Raw genomic sequence first — 18,893 nt, forward strand, 5'->3', positions numbered from 1 at the left:
ATTTGCACTTTACCCTGTGCAGCTCAGAGTAGCGTGTTCTGCACATTGAGTTCTTTGCTTCTCTTGCTTTCCCTGGGTGTTTGTCCTCAGCTTGTTAAAAGCTCAGTTTGGGGGCATATTCCTTGATTCCTTCCATTGTGAGCTGGCTTCCCCAGCCAGAGCGGCTTCAAAGAACAGGGGCAGAGGCTACGCTGACCGCTTGGTCGGAAGAAAAAAAGGGGAGCCGGGAAGAGAAAGAGGGGTAAAAAAAAAGGAAGAGCTACAGAAAAGAAGGAGCGGGAAAAACGGTAAAAGAACGAAAACGGGTGGATGCAGAGTAGGGAAGTGAGAAGAGAGCAGAAGGAATTAAAGGAGGCAACTGGCAGAGAGAAAGCCAGGAAAAAGAGCGAGGGAACGAGCGCGATCGCAGGGTCTGAAAGGAGGTGGGAGGGAGAGGGAGAGAGGAGGGAGGAGGGAAGAGGGAGGGGCCGAGGGACGCAGGGGGTGGGGGCTGCCGTGGCAGCAGTCGCAGCGGCTCCAGCCTCCTGCTTGCTCACTCGTTCTCAGTGCCCGGAGCCGGCTTCCCGGCTCGGGGCGGTTCGCAGCTCCCGCTCCTGCCTGGGGACCTGAAACCGCTCCGGCTCCGGGGGATAGGATCGTGCGACTGGCTGGCCCAAGCCCTGGGCGCGCCGTGGAAGCAGGTAAATGGCTGGGTGGGGTCCGCGGGGACCCGGAGCCTCGGAGCACTGTGGGTGCATTGGGCCGGGGTGTGGGTTCCTGTCCAGGGGAGGGGGCTTTGCAGCGTGGCGACTAACTTTCCACTAGCTCCGTGGGTCCGTAGACTGCCCTGGCCAGGTCCGGGCTCTGGAAGGCGAGTTTGGCGAGGGGCAGAAGGTGGATGGCTGAGCTTGGGGGAGCGCCCGGGGGGTCTATGCGAGACGTGGAGAGCCTCGGCTGGGCCAGGCGCGCGTCCTCCGGCCGCAGTCAGGACGCAGCGGCCGCCGCGCCTCCACGTGCGGGGGAAGATCCGAGAGTCGCGGTGCGGGTGTCCAGAAGAAGGAACCTGCCAGCTCTGCATGAATCTGGGGTCTCCCGGCCGAGAGCCATTCTAGATGTGCTGGACCTTCGCCCCGCGCCGCGTCCTTCCGATCCGGGTCGGGACGCAGAGCTGCGGGGCCGCGCGCAGGTCCCCGCGGAGCCCAAGCCCAGCCGGTGCCACGCGCAACGTGAACTCACTCTCTTTTTTTCCTGATCCTGTCTACCCACTTTCACCGAAGGAATCCCGGACACTCTGCAGTCCCGCAGGTCGTCCCTGGTGACATACCTCCGACCCTTGGTGGAGACCCCAACACCCAAAGTTAAAAGAGAAGCGAGTCCCTCCTCCTGCGCTCGTGGGTGGCTGTCCCGAAGTTCCTAACTTCGCTCCCAATCGCGAGCAGTAGTGTTGTAGATGGGGTCACAGTGGTCCTAGCGGCAACCCTGCGCAGCCACCTTCCTCTAAGACTTGATTTAGTCTCTTAATTTTTTAGGGGGGGAAAAAGGACTTAAAAATAGGTAAAACCGTTCCTTCCCGGATCAAGGTCGAGAGTGGGACGGAGTCACCATCGGTCTGTAGTCTGGGAGCGCTGGGTTTCCGCCTAGCGGGTCCCGGAGCCTTCGAACCCCAGCTGCTTTTTCCTGGAACTGACTCCCACGCTCCATCCCACTGTCGTAGCGTCTCAGAATCCGTCCCCATGAGTGCCTGCTGCGAGGCCAGCCGGCCTCCTTCCGGGCTGGTGATGCTCTCGAGAAAACCGGTCCAAGTGACTGGGATCAGATTCTCCCACGCATGGTCCCTCTCGGAGCCCATAAAGCAGGGCCTCCCGCAGGTTGGAAGATGCTTACCAGGGGGGTAGGGCTTCCCGCCTTCCCAGCTCTCCGTGGCAAGGATACTTGTGCCCGTGCATCCGCGCCCATCACTCTCCTGGGGGAAACTGGGGATAATGTCCTGACCAGGTGGTGGCGCGCGGCAGGCGGCCGGGACTGTCCGAGCCTGCCCCGATGGCGTTTTGGCTCCAGGAGTCCAGAGGCTGGATTCGCAGACCCTCATCGCTTTCCTGCTTTCCGTCCGTGTTGGACTGCAGTCCGAAATGATCTTTTGTGAGGCTTAGCGGAGGTTTAGAAGTAGCAAAATAGCTGGAGGTATTTGCAGAGAGGATCGCCTACCGGCCATGGACCCCGCCCCGAAGGTTGAGTTCAGTGCCCCAGAGCATTGACATTAACCTCCAGCCTAGGATGTGATGTGGCGGCTTCACCTTCCGTTCCTTTGGCGGATTCTCCTGCGGTGTTCACCAAGCACCGGGCTCTTACTCTTGCTCAGACATGGTTTAATTAAGCCCCTAGAAAATTGAAGCCTTTAACTGCAGTCTTTCCCTCTCCTCCCATTGCACAGATGAGCCTACTGAAGCCCAAAGAAGTGAAGGGACTCTCTTCGAGCTGATTAAGGGGAAGTGATCCAGTGTTCCTGGCTAAGGGCTGGGCACCTTTCCTGACTCCCACAGCTGACGCCCCCTTTCTTAGCGTAAGGCAGGTTAGGGCACCAAAGGATGAAAAGGTTGGAGGGTCGGGAGGTTGGAAGGTTAGAGGCAGACCAGGTAATCAGCATCTCCCGAGAGGAGCCATGTCTATTGTATACCAAGTTTGTGCTTGCACTGTCTCTCCTTTTAGGTGCCACGGACCTGCCTCTCCCTGTGTCCTGTGAGGCACACGGGGAGGGTACAACAGGGATTGCTGTGCAGCCCAGTCCTGCAGACATTCTCAGCTGAAACCATTCTGGCAGAATCTAGAGTGAGCCTCATATTCTGCCACGGGGAGGAGAAGAGTTTCCCAAGCCAAGGCTTTACTGCTAACCTCAGGCAGTGGAACGGTGGGCTGAGAACTCAGGTTCAGCACTTGGCCTACAGGTCCACAACCTCTGTGGAAGGGGAAGTCAGCCTTGCCTCTGAAGGCGGAACTCAGTGACCCTAGGGCCAGGGAGTTATGGGAGCTCTTACCTTTTTCTCCTGCTTCTTTTCTGCTCGCCTCCGAGGCTTCATGCATTCCTTTGCTTGTGCCCAGCCTCACTTTTAGAAAGCAGGTGCTGGCAGATGAGATGACCCAGCCAGGTAAAAGGGCTTGCAGCCAAGCCTGACAACTTGAGTTCAATGCTGGAGACTCATGTGGTAGAAGGAGAGAGCTGATTCCCACAAAATTTGTCCTCCTGTCTTCACATGCCTGCCAAGGCACACACCTTCTCTCCCTAAACACATAAATAAATAAACAAATGTAATAGAATCTAGGTGCTTGTGCATTCTGGGCTTTGTAGCAGCTGGGCATTTCCTCTTCTAGGGACATCTGGTCAGCAGTTAGCACTGTGGTTCCTCCTTGGGCCCAGGAACCCAGGCAAGGATGGTCCCCAGCTCACTATGCTGACACCCTAGGTCCTCTCTCCTATGCTTACAGTCTAGTTGTAAGGAAGAGGCACATAAAGGACCTCTGAAGAACGGTTGGCAATATAACAAACGACTCCAGCCTCACCTCAAGTGGTTCCATGGTGAAACCATTGGCTCTGAAGTTTGGCGTGTCAGCTAGTTGCCAGGGGTGACCCAGGACAGCTGAATTGTTGATCTTCTATGTGGCACTAGAGAGCAGCCCTGAAGAGTTTCTGCTGGTCAGAGCATGGCAGGAGGTAGCTGATGCATGTTGGCAACTGTGATCTTTCTAGGTCTCCATAGAGACTGCTGCCAGGTGACTGTGTACCTCTGAAACTCCAGCACCCACAGCTGCTTGGTAAGCTCTAGAGCCCCACTGAACAGACCGATAAGTGGAACCTCAAGTCTGTAGATTGGGGCAGTTGTGCAGTCTAGGGGACCCAGAATTCAGATGTCCTTGATGTCCCATTTAAGTTAAAGTGTTGTTCTTCTGAACTGGGGGGATGACTCAGTCAGTGAAGGGCTTACTGTGCAAGTGTGAGGACTTGAGTGTGAGTCCCAGAACCCTCATGAAAGGCTGAGTGCAGTGATCGCTGGGGAGGCACAGACAGGAGGGTCCCTGGAACTCACCAGACAGACAGATAGACAGACTCAGATGGACAGACTCAGACGAACAGACCGTCTAGCCTAATGGATGAATCCCAGGTCCTAGGGAGAGACCCAGCCTCAAAAGCAAGGTGGACAGCTCTTGAGGATGACACCTGAGGTTGACCCCAGCCCTCTGCATGCATTCATGCACCAGCATGTGCATATGCACTGTATATGCATATGCACACATGCACACACATAGAATAAATATGCATAAGAACTGGAGCCAGTTTGTCTGTCTGGAGGCTGAAGGGGTCATGCTTCTGCAGGGGGAGGGCTTATATCAGCACAGCTTCTTGGACTCGCCCTCAGCTGTAAGATCGGTGGGCCTGGGGTGGCCTTGCTAATTGCCCTTTCTATCCAGCTCTTCCCCATGCTGATGCTCTCGCTGTGAGAATCACATTTTAGGTGTGGGCAACAGAGGAAAGGGACTGATTTTCTTGGAGACCCTACTGGAGTGGGGGCTGGGACAAGGCTGTGATTTAGCACCAGGGACTCCCAGGACACGCTTATATGTGGTCCCATCCCCCCAGCCCCCAGGTTGCCATAGAATTAAAAGAATATTTTATCTTCATCAGCACACACACAGAGAATATATTGTCATGTAATTAGGGAATAAATAGGTGTCATGTGTTGGCTGCAGACTGTGCCCTGTGGCTCTGTGGGGGTTTATTAGAGCGTAGTGTTATAATTGAGAAGGTGCCATCCACTCCCTGAGCCCCTCATGAAACTTGCATGGCCAGGGTGGCCATTGTCCAGAAAGGTGTGTCTTCTTCATTTAAAAGGAAAGCAGTAGACGGGGAGGTGGCTCTGATGGCCGAATGCTTGCCAGAGCTTGTTTGAACCCCCACACTGAGCAACCCCCCCCGTCCCGGTGTGGTGGCACAGGCCTCTCATTTCGGCACACCGGGGGTGGAGGCAGGAGGATCAGGAGTTCAAGGTCATCCTCCACTAAGCTGCAAGTTCAAGGAGAATCTAAGCTAAGTGAGACCCTGTCTCACATCAAGGAAGAGAGGGAGGGTGAAAAGAATACAAGGAAGAAGGAAGGAAAAGAGGGAAGGGAGGAAGGAAAGACAAGAGTCAGCAAGATGCTTCTCCCGATACCGGTGTGGCTATGCTTTATTTGACAGTTGCCATGCAAGGTGTTCTCAGGGAACAAAGGAAAAAAAGAAAGAAAGAGAAAAAAAAAAGAAAATAAGAAACAGCCTGTGGGAACAGAGCAAGGTTTTGAGGCATCTGCAGCACATGTTCTGTTTGTCGACACCTTCTGTCTGTCTGTCTGTCTGTCTGTCTGTGTCTGACTTGGAGAGGAATCTCAGTAGGAGGGGGAGCCTCTTCCACTTGCTGATGGGGTCCATCTACCATGTGCATTAATTAGACCCCAAAGAAAAGAATCATAACAGAATTGTTCTCCCTAAATGCTAGCATTTTTCATCTGGATTCTATTTATTGATTATTTTACAGTCGAGAAGGAACAGCAATCCATGTTTATTTCTTTATTTTTTTTTTATAACAAATAAAGCTAGCTGCAGTAATTATGCAGCCACAACATGTCGTTCTGGAGCACGAGGTTGGAATTCATTCAACCCGAGTCAAACATTTGGGTGAGATTTAATTGAGAAGGACGTTTCCAAGAACAAATATTTAGGAATTCGAACTTGTGCTAATGGCCACTCCGGGCCAGTGTGAGTACCTTGCATGTATCTTGATCCTTGAAGGTGGAGGAGGAGAAGGGAGGACCAGTGGTCAGTTATGGTAAGACCACTGTCAGAATGCGAGGCAGAAACTTGGGATCCGCCAGGCTCAGAAAAGGGAAAAATGATCCCGTCAGAGATGGCGAGGAAGGGGAGACTCAAAATCAAATATAGATCGAATCTTTATCGAACGCCCAACCTTGGGGTAGGCTCAGTGAGGGTGGGGAATAGGACTAATATATCTCATTTATCATCAGTAACAGCTCAGGTAGCTATAGAGACAAGAGCCCTTGACTGGAGAGGGTGTCAGAGCTGCAAGCAGCAGAAGACCTGAACTCTCCTAGTTGGAACAATAAGGAACTTGGTATCTCCTATAACAAGAGGTCTAGGCTATTTTCTGCTCCAAGGTTGTTTCTTTCCGTGGCTTGGCTGCATCACGGAAGATCCAGATACTTCATCCTTTGTTCTCAAGGTCACAAAATGGCTGCAGTGGTTCCAAGTGTTTCGTCTTCAAAATCATGTCCAGTGGCAGAAAAGGCAAGGAAGGGAGCCTTTCCCCAGGCTCTGATTAAATTTTGCCTTTTGTCTTCTTGGCTGAACTTGTGATTCCAGTGCCATGCCTAAACTAAGCAGAGGCAAGGGGAAGAGACGTTCACAGTTGGTCTAGAACAATCCTGATGGGCTACTGAGTCTCAGAAAGGAACAAAATTGGAAAGGATCAAAAGCATCAAGCTGCAGAGTTTAAGACGGGGATTTGAATCCTCTCTACTCTGCTTAAACCTCTGGGTAAAGTATTTTAACCTTTTGTGCCTTGGTTTACTCATCTATATAATGGGATTGATGAGGAAGATAAATCAGAGTTAGCCCAATGACTACATTTGACCAATACAAGGCAAGTAGAGGGTTTGAAGATTTTACTTTGAACATCAGGGAATATATAACCGAATTCAGGAGATGTATGTGGATTCTATCATAGCCATCTTAGATATTTAAGAGGCAAGATGGCCAGCCAAAAAAGCAACCATAGCAGAAAACTATATCATCAGCAGGAGCCACAGTAGTCACGGTAGGCTTCCCAGAGGTGGCAGTAATTAGGGCATATCCCAAGACTCTGGCACTGAAGTCAGGGAAGGTTGAAAGCTCTGTCTGCCTGGTTTACTCTTTTTCTTTCCCAGTGGTGGCATACAACAATCAGGCTAGAATATAATCTTCCCGTGCGACCACAGAAACTGCCTTGAGACAGGGTCTTAATCATCCAGATTCTCTGTGTAGCTGAGGATGACCTTGAACTTTGAATCCTCCTGCCTCCACCTCCTGAGTGCTGGGATTACAGGTGTGTATCATCTCATTGGGTTTATGTGGTTTGGGGGTTCAAACCCAGTGCTCCTCACATGTTGGGCGAGTGCTCTACCCACTGAGCCACAAACCCAGGATGGTGGTTGATGGTGCTTGTGGGGTAGGTATCGCCATTGTGGGTCAGAGGCAGCTCCTGCTGCTCCGTCATGATGCTGGACTCACGACTTCAGTGCTAGCTTGTTCATTAGTATTGACTTCTTAGGCCATGTCTCAGCATTAACTGCATTATATCATCATCACCATTGTCACCACAATTGTCACCATCACTATCATCGTCATCATCATCATCAGTCTCCTCCTCTTCTTCCTCCTCCTTGTCATTGTGGGGTTTTGGGGTGTGTATTTTTGACACAGAGCCTCATGGAGCCCAGACTGGCCTCAAGTTCACTGGTGGATGAGGATGACATTGAACTGTCAATCCTCATGTTACAGCCTCTTGAGTGCTGGGATTCCAGGAGTATACATGACCTTGGCTTGGATGATATCATGGAATCTGGTGGCATCCATTTCTCAGGCCTCTTCCATTGTGGTTCTTTGTTTTCACTGGCCATATTCTCAGTGCTTGGACCCGACTTTAGCAGAGCCTTTTGCTCTCCCCAGGACCCGGGATTCCTATGCTCCCTTTCCAGTGTCTAAGCACAACCTTTATCTTTACTGTTTTCCTCGGATGTAGCTCCCTGGCTTGAGAAAACTCCTGTGGAATTCTGGGTGACGACACCAGCCTCCTGCTCTGTCATCCTGTGGTGCAGGGATGAGTATGTAGAAAGACAGGCTTTCTAGAACAGTCTGAGGGACTTTGTTAGAGAGACAGTGCGGATGTCATGCAGAAGTGGCTGTGGGCTCGGAATCCACGCTACGAGACCCTTGTGCAGCAGCTCTGAGGCCGCTGTCCAGCAGTCGGGGATTTCCTATCTATTTTTTTCCATTGAGACATTTCTGAAACAGGGTTACATGGACCCTTCACTCACAGGGTGAGGCATAAGCTTCCCAAGTAGATATTTGGGTTTCTCACAGTCTGCCTTGTCTTATCATTTTTCTCCCCTGCTAAACCTCTTCCCTCCTCCCCTCCTAAGCCTCTTCTCATCTCACCTGTTCCCTTCTCTTCTCACCTCCCCATGCTGGATCTCTACCTACCTCACCTCTAGTCTTCTCCTCACCTCACTTCAAGGCCTCTTTGCCATGGCAGTAAGCCTTGCCCTCTCTGGGTTTTCTGGGAGAACCCCTCCCTTTAAGGCCTGCTTCGAGCTGGTTCCTCATTAGAGCTTCCCTAAGTGCTGGTGCCCACAGTGATCTCAAAGTATTGACCTCTCCTTCCCTGAACTGTAGCAATTACTGCTCACACCACAAATCCCATGTTTAATAGGACGCTGCTGGTGGCGTCATTCAGCATTATTTCAGGGTGCTCCTGTCTCTCCCAGTCAGATCTAAACCCACTGAGATCGAAAAGAGACAGGCTGGGTCCTTATTTGTGGCCATTAGGTGGTGGTGGTAGTGATGGTGGTGGTGATGGTGGTGTTGGTGGTGGTGGCAGTGGCGGTGAACCAGGGCCTTGTGCATTCAGGACAATTCAATGGCTATTTGTTTATTTCTTGAGGCGGGGTCTAATACAGCACAGATTGGCCTTGAACTAGCTGTGTAGCCACGGATGACCTTGAACTCTTGATCCTCCTCAGAGCTGGGAATACAGGCATGCATCACCAGGCCTGGCTCTCAGCAGGTGTTTATTGAATTCATAAACCAGAGGAATAGATTATTTTCCTAAAAAAAAACCCTGTTTTTTTTCATTCAACCTCAATTGAAGGGACTAATTTTAATGAATGCTTCCCATATGTGGAACATTACTTTAGGCAGTTTTAGTTACTTTCGGTCTTGCAAGGTGTCAGGGAGCAGAGGTGGCCAGCAGGGGGCGCTGGGGGCAGTGCTGGGGGCAGCGCAGGGCTGGCCTTTCTCTATACTTAAGTATCTTGTGGACATTCTTGCCACCCCTGGCCTGCTGGTTTCTGCTCTCACACTGCACTGTTGCTTTTGTAACTCCCCAGAACTTTGAACTACTCACTTCAGACTGCCAGCTTTCCGCTGAACACTATTTGAGGCAGAAAAGGGGGCGAGGCCAGTGGACCAGGAGAAGACTGAATAAAGGTTCTCAGAGTCGCTGATGGCTTCAGAGACATTGGGCAGGGTGGGAGCTCCGCTGAGGTACTGGAAACATAAGGCGTTTGGCACAGGAGCGAGTGGGCTAGAGTCTTCTTAGGGCACCACAGATTGAATGTAGGCTCTAAACAAGGTTTAAGAGTGGGGAGTCGTCACCCAAACTCAACACCCAGTCCCCAGGTGCATGCAAACATGAACATGCATTTGAATAAAAGAAGCCGGGTCTTGGAAAGTTCAAGTGACTGGCCCAAACTGGATGCCTACCTCAAATGGTAACCTTCTAGGGCCTTCTGAGGGAGGGGCTTCATGGGATGCCTTCCAGAGGCTGCTGCTTTGGGGTTGGTTTTGTAGATCCTATCTCTAGGATCTATTTCCCTGCTCTAGCAACCTGCCTGACCCGCCTGCTTTATCACCAGAGCTTAAAATAAATACAATAAATATAAACACCCCCAAACTTTTTCTCTCCTGCAGAGGATGAGCAATAATCTACATATGCAAATAAATGGCATGCCAGCCCCATGAATATTAATTTGGGAAGGGAGTCTGAGGCTCTGAACTACACTCAGAGCCAGCGAGCTGGCATTTCACAGCCCCTCGGGTGCACGCTGATAATCAGGCCTCATGTTTTAAGGCTGCCCCCTACATCCTGGGCTCTCTTCTCACCTAAAGCAGTTACGGGGAAGATGGAAAGGGTCTTGGGTAGCCAGGCTTGGGGCTCGGGGTGTTGGGTGAGCTTCACTCCGGGTCTTTTTCTGAATTTGTCTTGTTCCCTTGACTGGAGACAAGGCCTCAGCTGCCCTTCTACTCAGGCACCAGCAGTGACTCACCAGGGACAGGACACAGTTCCGGGGAACACTATGGGGTGAATGTCAGGAAGTCTACAAGGTGTGAGAGGGACAAAGCCTCCAGAGCTGGCTTGTTCTGCCTCTCATAGGTAACTAGGGACCCAGAGACCTGGAGGGGTGGTGACTTCCCAGAACGACTCCATGCTTTGTGGCAGGAAGCGAGAGAGCTTATTCAGTCGTTGCTCTGAAAAGCACATTTCTTTTTGTGTGTGGAGGAGCGAGTGGGCTGGGTGGCATTTCAAGTTTGTATACTTTTGGGGAAAGAGTCATTCTCTTCTGTGAACAGTCACCCAGGGACAGGTGGCTTCTAAAAACCCTGTCTTGTATCCCATTTGGAAACCATTCCTCTCCTCCCTCAGACTTCCAAATTAGATTATCCACAGAGCGGAATCAACGAGTACTCTCAGCCGAGAAGATGACAGAGCAGGATGGGAAAAAGCCCGAGTGCCTCCAAGGACCAGGTGGGGTGGAAACCTGCAGGCTTGGGCGTCAGGAACTGTAAAACATTCCCCAATCCCACTAGGACTGGGAAGGTTCTGGGGCACCTGGACAGAGACAAATGCTATAGCATGAGGCATCATCGAAAGTGGGGGTAAGGGTGGGGGCTTGAGGTGAGGCTATGTACGGGCCGGTAGGAAAGTGCTTGCCTAGCATGCATGAAGCTCAGATTCAATCTCTAGGCCTGCATTATAGCAGGGGTTGTGGGCTCACCTGTAATCTCAGCACATGGGGAGTAGAGGAAGGACTGGGAGTTTAAGGTTATCCTGGCTTACAGGTGAGTTGGAAGCTAGCCTGGGCTACATGTCTTTAAAAAAAAAAAAAAGCTTCCGTGTCTTAGGTTGGGCATAGTGGTATCCCTCTGTAATCACAGCACCCAGAAGGCTGAGGCAGGAGGACCTTAAGGACCAGCCTTGGGAGGACCTTGTTTCTCAAAACAGAAATCTGACTTGGGCTATGATGAGCTCTAGGGTGAAGGGCTTGTCCCATGCCTGGGCTTGCCATCACTGCAAACAGTTGATTCTGTCTTTTGCTCTCTGCTGTTGCTTTGGGGGTATCAGGTCTTCATCTTTGCTTTTTTAAAAAAATTTTTTTGAGACAGGGTGCTATGGAGCCCAGGCTGGCTTCAGACTCCCATGGAGGCTGGCCTTGATGCTCCCAAGGATCAGGATGATGGGCACACAACATCATGGCTGGCTCAGCCCGCCTTGGGGTTCCTTCTTTTCCTTACCCATGAATATTAAGTACTCAGCCCTACTTCTGATGGCCCCTTTGCGGGTTCAAGTTCCCACGCCATATTGGCCAAGGAGGTATTTTAGTCATTTGGCCTTTTCTTTCTAGACAGACCCTCTGACTGCCCTGTACCTGTATATGTGGCTGTTTGACTCTCCTCTCGGGTCTGTGTGGGTGGGTTCTGATGTCTCTTGCCGTGTTGTGTTTTCTATGAATATGTACGTCTTATCTGAGCAGTGTCATGGAAAGGGGTGTGTCATCGTGGTCTGACTTGGTGTGATTTTTGTCTGCAAGTGGCTGTGCCCGAGTGTGAGCACCCTCACGTCTGCATGCATCTCTGTGTACACTGAAGACCTATTACGGACAGATTCTGCCAGGGTTGGGTAGCCTAGTGCATAGAGCAGCCTGGGGCCTGGAGCCTCTCTAAGGTCTTTAGGGTGTCCCCTGCTCATCCTCCCATCCCTAGACAAGCCTCTCAAGAGTCCCCAGGACACTGGCTAATTGCCCTCTGTCTCTTCTCTCTACCTCCCTCTAGAGGCGTTCTGGGCTTGGGAAACTGCTACTGCTGCAGCTAGGAGAGCCCTAGGTCATTTGCATCCGTGTTTGCATCTCATTTGCATGGTCCATACAGACTGACTTTCAGTTCTGCAGTTCTCAAGGTAAAATGTAGTTGCTTTTCCTGAAGGTCATTATAATAAGCCTTTTTAGCTTTTTCTTTCCTTTTTTTTCCCCCTCTGGTTCAGACTTTTTCTCCCCCTCACAGAATTCAGGGAAAGGGAGCAGGGAAAGACATCCAGAAACCATTGCTTTTCTCTCAGCTCCTCCCGCTGTCAGGTAAAGTTCCTGGTCTGTAGGTGGAGGTCCTGGACTTTGGGATAACAGTGAAGATATTCTCTTGAGGCAGGTCTGGGCAGGGGCCAGCCCAACCTGTCATCTGTTCCTCTAGTTCCTGGGCTTAGATCTGCAGAAGGGAACAGCAGGGAAGCTAACATGCTCCATGGGCCTGAGGTAGCCTTGGAAAACAGAGAGGTTGAACTGTGTTTCTTTTTCTCCTTTAAAACCTCTAACATATGATCTGTCAGTCATCTTATGTCACAATGACATCCTGAAAGCTTCCTCAGGCAGTTATACCTGACCAGCATATTCTTCATGGCCCAGCCCCAGGTGCTATGTTCCCTCTGTGGATGTGGACTGCCGTCCTGGTTCTGCTTCTCATTTTAAAAAATGATTATTTATTTATTATGTACACAGTGTTCTGCCTGCATGTATGCCTGCATGCCAGAAGAGGGCACCAGATCTCATTACAGATGGTTGTGAGCTACCATGTGGTTGCTGGGAATTGAACTCAGGACCTCTGGAAGAACACTCAGTGCTCTCAACCACTGAGCCATCTCTAGCCCCATTGAGGATTGTTCTTAATTGCTCTCTCCTCCTCCTCCTCCTCTTCTTCTTCCTCCTCTTCCTCTTCCTCCTCCTCTTCCTCCTCCTCTTCTTCCTCCTCTTCCTCCTCTTCCTCCTCTTCCTCCTCCTCTCTCTCCCCCTATTTCTCTCTCTCATCTATCTTTGAGACAGGGTCTCTCACTGAACCTGGAACTCACAGTGAGCTCTGGGGCATTACCTGTCCTTGCCTCCCAGTACTGGTGTTACAAGGATGCACTGCTCTGCCTGGCTTTCTGTGTGGACTTTGGAGAATCTCAACACACATTCTCATGCTTGTCCAGCAAGAGACTGAACCGGGTTTCAGTGAGAGACTCTGTTCCAAGAACAAGCTAGACAGGGGTTGAAGGATGATACCTGAGGCTAACCTCTGACCTTCATACTCACACATATACACATGAACATGTGCACACTTAACACACACACACACATAAACACACACATACACGCACGGGGTTTTACTGGGGGACAGGACTGCTATCTCAGAGCAGAGAGAGAGAGAAAGAGAGAGAGAGAGAGAGAGAGAGAGAGAGAGAGAGGAAAAGGGATTCAGGATAAGGATGCAAACCAGCAAAGTCAGCCAGGCCCAGCTCAGGAGCACCAAGGGATGTCCTGATGAGCAAGTGACACTTCATGATTCCATAGCTGTGTGCTGGAAAAGGGGAGGGACTTATCTAGGGTCTCACATACCACGATGGAACTCCTGGACCACTGAGACTCTGGCTCCTTCCCCTGGTGTGTGCTGTCTCTGGGTGCGAAGAGCATTTGGCAAGCCATGGGTCCAGAGAAGAAATCTGTTCTGGGGCACTGTTGTTCTTGAGTATGATGGAGACTATGCCAAAGCTGGCTTCCCAGGGAATGCTGGGATAGGGGCAGTGTTGGTTGAGACTGTGGCCTTCATGCAGATAGTGGCCGATGACCGAGAGGCAGGTGGAACTCAGCAAATGCAGGCACACACCTCCAGGGTCTCATTTGCGCCCCACCAGTCAATGGACGCACTCATTCTTGGAGATGGGTGCTGGAGCTGGGCTTTGTTTGTAGGCAGGAGCCACCAGCACCTCTTGACCAGCTGAGGTGTATCTGGAAAGGACTCAGTCTCTGGTCTGCATGATTTTGCTTGCAAAGAGTCAGATGGGAGCCATTTCTACAAGTCCTGGCTTTCTCCCTAGCTCAGCTAGGGGTTGGGGGACTAGAAAGATTCCAGGCTTGCTGTTGCCAGGAGGGAGTCTCAGTCACCATGGAGTGAGCTGGCACCCGATGACATTCACATTTCAATCAGAGGGAAGGCTGTCATCCCTGGTAAGCTCTGTCATGCAGGCTATTGAGTCAGAGACCATAGTGTCTAGATTTGAATCCAGCCCTGCATGCAAAAGCCGGGTCACCTTGGAGGAGTGATTCAACAGAATCCCATCCACGGAGCTGTTACTGAGAGCCTGCTGTGGGCCGTTGGTGGGGAAGCCGTGTGATAACACAAGAGACACAGACACCACCCTGGTCCCTGTGGGTGTGTTAGAGTAAAAATAAGTTAGCAGATGATGAAATGACAAGTGAGACTGGGGACAGAGAGAGCGAGCGAGAGCGAGTGATGGGCTGGGGAGGGACTGCAGTTATAAATGAGGTCAGGGAAGGTTTCAACAAAAGCATCCTCTGAACACTGATGTCTTGGGAATGTTGCTCTATGCCTTAGCCTCCCCATTTGTACATGGGTTTGCTTATTCTTTGTGTGTGTACGTGTGCACATTGTGCACATGCACGAGAAGGTAAGACATAGGTGTTGATGGTTTTCCTCAATCACTCCCTGCCTTATCTTTTGAGGCAGGGTCTTTCAGTGAACCAAAACTCACCAATTGGCTAGGACTGTCCAGCAAACCCCAGGGATTCTCTGGTCTCCACCTCCCCAAAGGTGGGATTACAGACGCACTTCCTCACTTGGCTTTTTACCTGGCTGCTGGAGATCTGAGCCTTATGCTTGCACGATCATCATGTTACCCACCGAGCCATCTTCCCTGCCCTTGCCTGGGCTTTATAGGATCACTTGGCACACAGGGTTGCTGGAGGTAAAGCCAGTTAATAGATACACCGGGTGTGGATCTGGCCAAGCACAGGACAAATATGGTCATTATTGTCAGAGCTTCCTAGGTGGAAGCCTATCTTTCCTGCCTCGGGAGGTACCAGCATGGGCTCCAGACTGCAGGATTTTGGCAGCCCTCATCTCCCCAGGAGTGGGGGTGGCTCTGCTCCAGGCTCCCCTGGTTTCTCATTAAAGGGGGACATACAGCTTTCAGTTAAAGAAGCAACACTCACATCTTCCTTTTACTCGCGCCTCTGACTCCCAGAGGGAATCGTGACTGAGCTGTTGGCAGAATGGAGGCTCAGGAAGTGGCTCCTGCTCTGTCTGTTGAGCTCCTGCAGAGGTAGAGGAACTCAGGTCTGGGCTGGGGGCTGCCTACCCAGGAAACCAGCTTCCCAGCAGTGGGCACAAGGCCATGCTTGCTTCCTGCTCTTGGCCAGGTGACGCTACTGTCTCTCATTCGCAGGCACTGAGAATCCCTTCAGCGAGTTAGAAGCCATAATTCACCACGGATGAGATTTTTGTGGCCGTAATTTACTGCGTCTGCAAAGCTAGGGGACCCAAATCCCGGTAGCCCACAGTATAGATATTGCATCTAATCAATCCTCTATTACCATGCAAACACATCCTATAGGCTACTGATGTCTTTTCCTTTCAAACACTTAATGTATAATTAATGACACTTTGAATGCCAAAGAAGACACCAGCCCCAAAGCTCCCACTCTGATTTATACCTACCCAGACAAGAGAGTGGCTTATCTGTCCCCTCATCTTTCCGCAGTGGGTCTCCTCCCACCTTCACAGTGGGTGAAACCATGGAGGAGAAAGAGAGGGCAGGCAGCCTGCCCTCCAGAAGGCGCAGTGCCCAAGTGAGGGGTGAAACATTTTTTTAATATTTTAGGGCGGGGTCTGATGTAGCCTAGGCTGGACTTGAATTCACTGTGTAGCCAGAGATGTCCTTGTACCCCTGATTCTCCTACCTCTGTCTCCTGAGTACTGGGATTACAGGTGTGCACCACCAGACCTGGCTTGTGAGGTGCATTAAACCCAAGGTGTCCAACACGCTAGGCAACTCTACGAACTGAGCTACATCTCCAGACTTTTACCGTTAGCTTCTTGATGGCTCCCCCACCCAGCCTTCTCACACTGCCTGAGGTCTACTCTTCTAAGCCACTTGCTCTGCTGATGAAGACACAGGCTTTTCCCAGTCCCTGATCCTCTCTGCAGGCAGGCGACCCTGGTGTTTCCCACCCATGGGATAGCAGCACGGACACTGCTCTGCATAACTGTGTGAGAATTCAAGATCATGCAAAGGTTAGGTCCCGAAACCATGCCTTCTTATTTGGCAGTGAATGGAGGGGGAGCAGTAGCTCCGTCGGTAAAGGGACTGCTGGAGTAGCATTCACAGAGCCATCGGTTCCACCCCAGCACTGAATGAATGTCATGGTGACTCACACCCTAGCACTGGGGAGGTAGCGGCAGGATGGGTAAAGGTTCAAGGCTATCCTCAGTTATTTAGGGACTTAGACACTAGCTTGGGCTACACTGAGACTGTGAGTGTCTTCGAGAGAAAGGGAAAGAAAAAGGAAGACAGAGGAACCGAGGAGATTCCTTTGGAGAAAGTGATTTGGAAGGAGACAAGGAGTTGGACGCCATGCCTCAGGGGACTGGCCTGCTCTGGAAAGAGTGGGTTCCATGAGAAGCCCAACCCCTGAGTCAATCTTAGGGTTCTCTGTAGCTTGCGTGTCAGAAATGGCGGCAGCAGGCCCATCCTAGAGAGGGGCTGTGTCTGTGGGAATGAAGAGACAAACTGTAGAGTGACAACCTGGGAGAGCAGCACACAGTGCCCTGGAGAAGGGGATTGGTCATTCGAGGCACGCGGAGGCACCTGAGGATGAGGGTGACAAAGGCAGCCATTGTGGCAGGTGGGCACGCACACACATGCTCACAGGGAGCTTTCTTGAGTTAGAGGATTTGGGCTCAAGCCACCTCTCTTCCATAGAGCCGGCCCTGTACATCCAAGACATACTCTGTCTTGTCATTGAGGCCTCCACTGAGGCCTTGGCAGGTGACAGGAGGCCTTGTTCCTGGCCTGGGAACTTTCTTGGGACTCATCCCTCCCCCAGCCCATCTCAATCCATATTCTCTGAGGCAGGATGGAGGATCTGTTTGAGTGCAAAGTGGACCAGGCTACTGCACTGTCGGAAACCCTTTAATGCTTCCCCATTGCCCTCAGGATAAAGTCAAAACTCATTAGTGTGGCAGTCAAGGCCCAGTTAGCTGCCTTTCTCCATAATCCTCCCCTTCACCAAGCTGCATGGTCCCAGGCTTAAGCGTGCTTCCAGCACAACTGGCCCACTTTTCTGCTGGCTTCTTTGGCTGACCCTTTCTTCTTTTCCACAGGTTAGACCAGACACTGCTTCCTCCAGAAAGTCTTCCCTCTGCCAGGGGATTTAGCTTTTTGTTCCCTTGCAGCCTTTCTAAACCTCTGAGAGCCCCCATGTTCATCAGGAATCTAGTCAAGCATAGCCAGTGGCTTCCTTGAAGATTTGCTGTCACACTGTCCTAGGGTAGCCTGGTCTGGATACTGCCCAAATGCCTGCCTGGGGCTCTCTCTGACCTGTGGGAAGAGGTGGGGCTGGGAAGCCAACTTCGGGGTGCAGTGTGATCACTGCAGCTTGGATCCTTGAGACTCCTTCAAGATGTTACTAGAGAGATCCAGCATTTGCTGGGCTTTCAGAAGCAGCTGGGCACTGAATAGCTAGAAGGGTTTGGAGTACTGGGGTGAGGTGTTGCTTCAGCCTGAGAAATGAGGGTGGGGTTACACACCTGAGCCCGTTGATAGAAAACTGTTTTTGAAAAGAGCTTTCTTCTGTTTTTTCTCTGGTCCTGTCTCTGAATTTCATACATGGCTTTACTTCCTTTCCTTTTTTTGTCCAGAGAATGGGTTGAGGCGATGCCTTATGTATTCCAAGCAGACCTCAAACTTGCTGTGTAGCTGAGGATGGCCTTGAACTTTGCTTCTACCTCCAGCGTGCTGGGGTTACGGGTGTGCACCATCATGCCTGTCAGATACAGTCCTCGGGGTGGGACCCAGGATCTTGTACTTGCTAGGCAATCAATCACTTTACCAACTGAACTACATCATCAGTCTCCATATTTTGACATTTGAACAGCTTAAAATTTTGGCCCCAACTTGAGTTTTCCAGCCCTGTGTGACAAAAGGGACTCAGGATGAGATCTTCAAAGGTTTGGGGGAAACCCATTTGTGTGATGCCTTCTGCCCGCTGTGCAGAACCAAAGCCTAGCTGCCAGTGCTTATAGGAAGCAAGATTGCTTCAAAGGGGAGGGATGGAGACAGGGAGATGACATCACGGTTCCTGAGCTTCGAAGGTAGGAAGGGCAGAGAGGACCTGGGTTTAGGCCAGGAACTGCTAGGGGCTCCCCACTGGAGGCTTGTGTCCTTCTGGGTAATTTCCATCTTTAATTTCTTGGTGTTTTATGAACAGGGAGTAAATCAGGATCCCACACCGACTGCTTCATGTAAAGGATTAATAAACTGGAGATTTATGGGGCAGTGGCAGAGGAAGGCAATGGAAGTGAGAGGAGAGGAGGCGGCTTCCCAGGGGGCACAGCTAGGCTCTGGACCTCCCTCCGGGGTAGGGCGTCTATAGGGAGCAGTCTGCTAGGATCGTTGCCCTTTGGGGCTTGAAGTCAGGACTGGGTGGTCAGGGCGCCTGACCAGCGTTTTCTGTCAGCACAAGGTCAAGGGGGTTAGCTCACACCTGAGTATGTCTAGCATAGAGATGCAAGCTCAGGGTTTGGAGGCAAGTAATCTGATTTTGAGTTTAGGGCAGGACAGACTGAGCGTTGTTTTAGTTACATTCCAGGTAATGGGAAACCACGACCTCAACAGTGTATGCGGTGGGAACCCAGGTCCTTGCCCCGCCTCTGGATGCTCTCAGCAGTGTATTGGCACAGGCTAATGACAGTGCTTCATGGTGGTAGGACGGATGCTGCAGTCACCTTCAAC

The 18,893-nt window shown here is 51.3% G+C and overlaps 1 protein-coding gene across 24 annotated transcripts in view; it reads left to right on the plus strand.

Moving 5' to 3' along the window:
* The first annotated feature begins 534 nt into the window (after positions 1-534).
* The window catches only part of Megf11 (multiple EGF-like-domains 11), a 325,831-nt gene continuing 307,472 nt past the window's right edge, over positions 535-18,893 (plus strand). For all 24 annotated transcript variants that reach the window (XM_087563863.1, NM_001430418.1, NM_001430421.1 and 21 more), the window contains 1 exon segment: positions 535-680. The gene's annotated coding sequence lies outside the window, so the exon portion shown is untranslated.

Source organism: Rattus norvegicus, chromosome 8 (assembly GCF_021556685.1).
Source record: "Rattus norvegicus strain SHRSP/BbbUtx chromosome 8, alternate assembly SHRSP_T2T, whole genome shotgun sequence".
NCBI classification, from domain to species: Eukaryota; Metazoa; Chordata; class Mammalia; order Rodentia; family Muridae; genus Rattus; species Rattus norvegicus.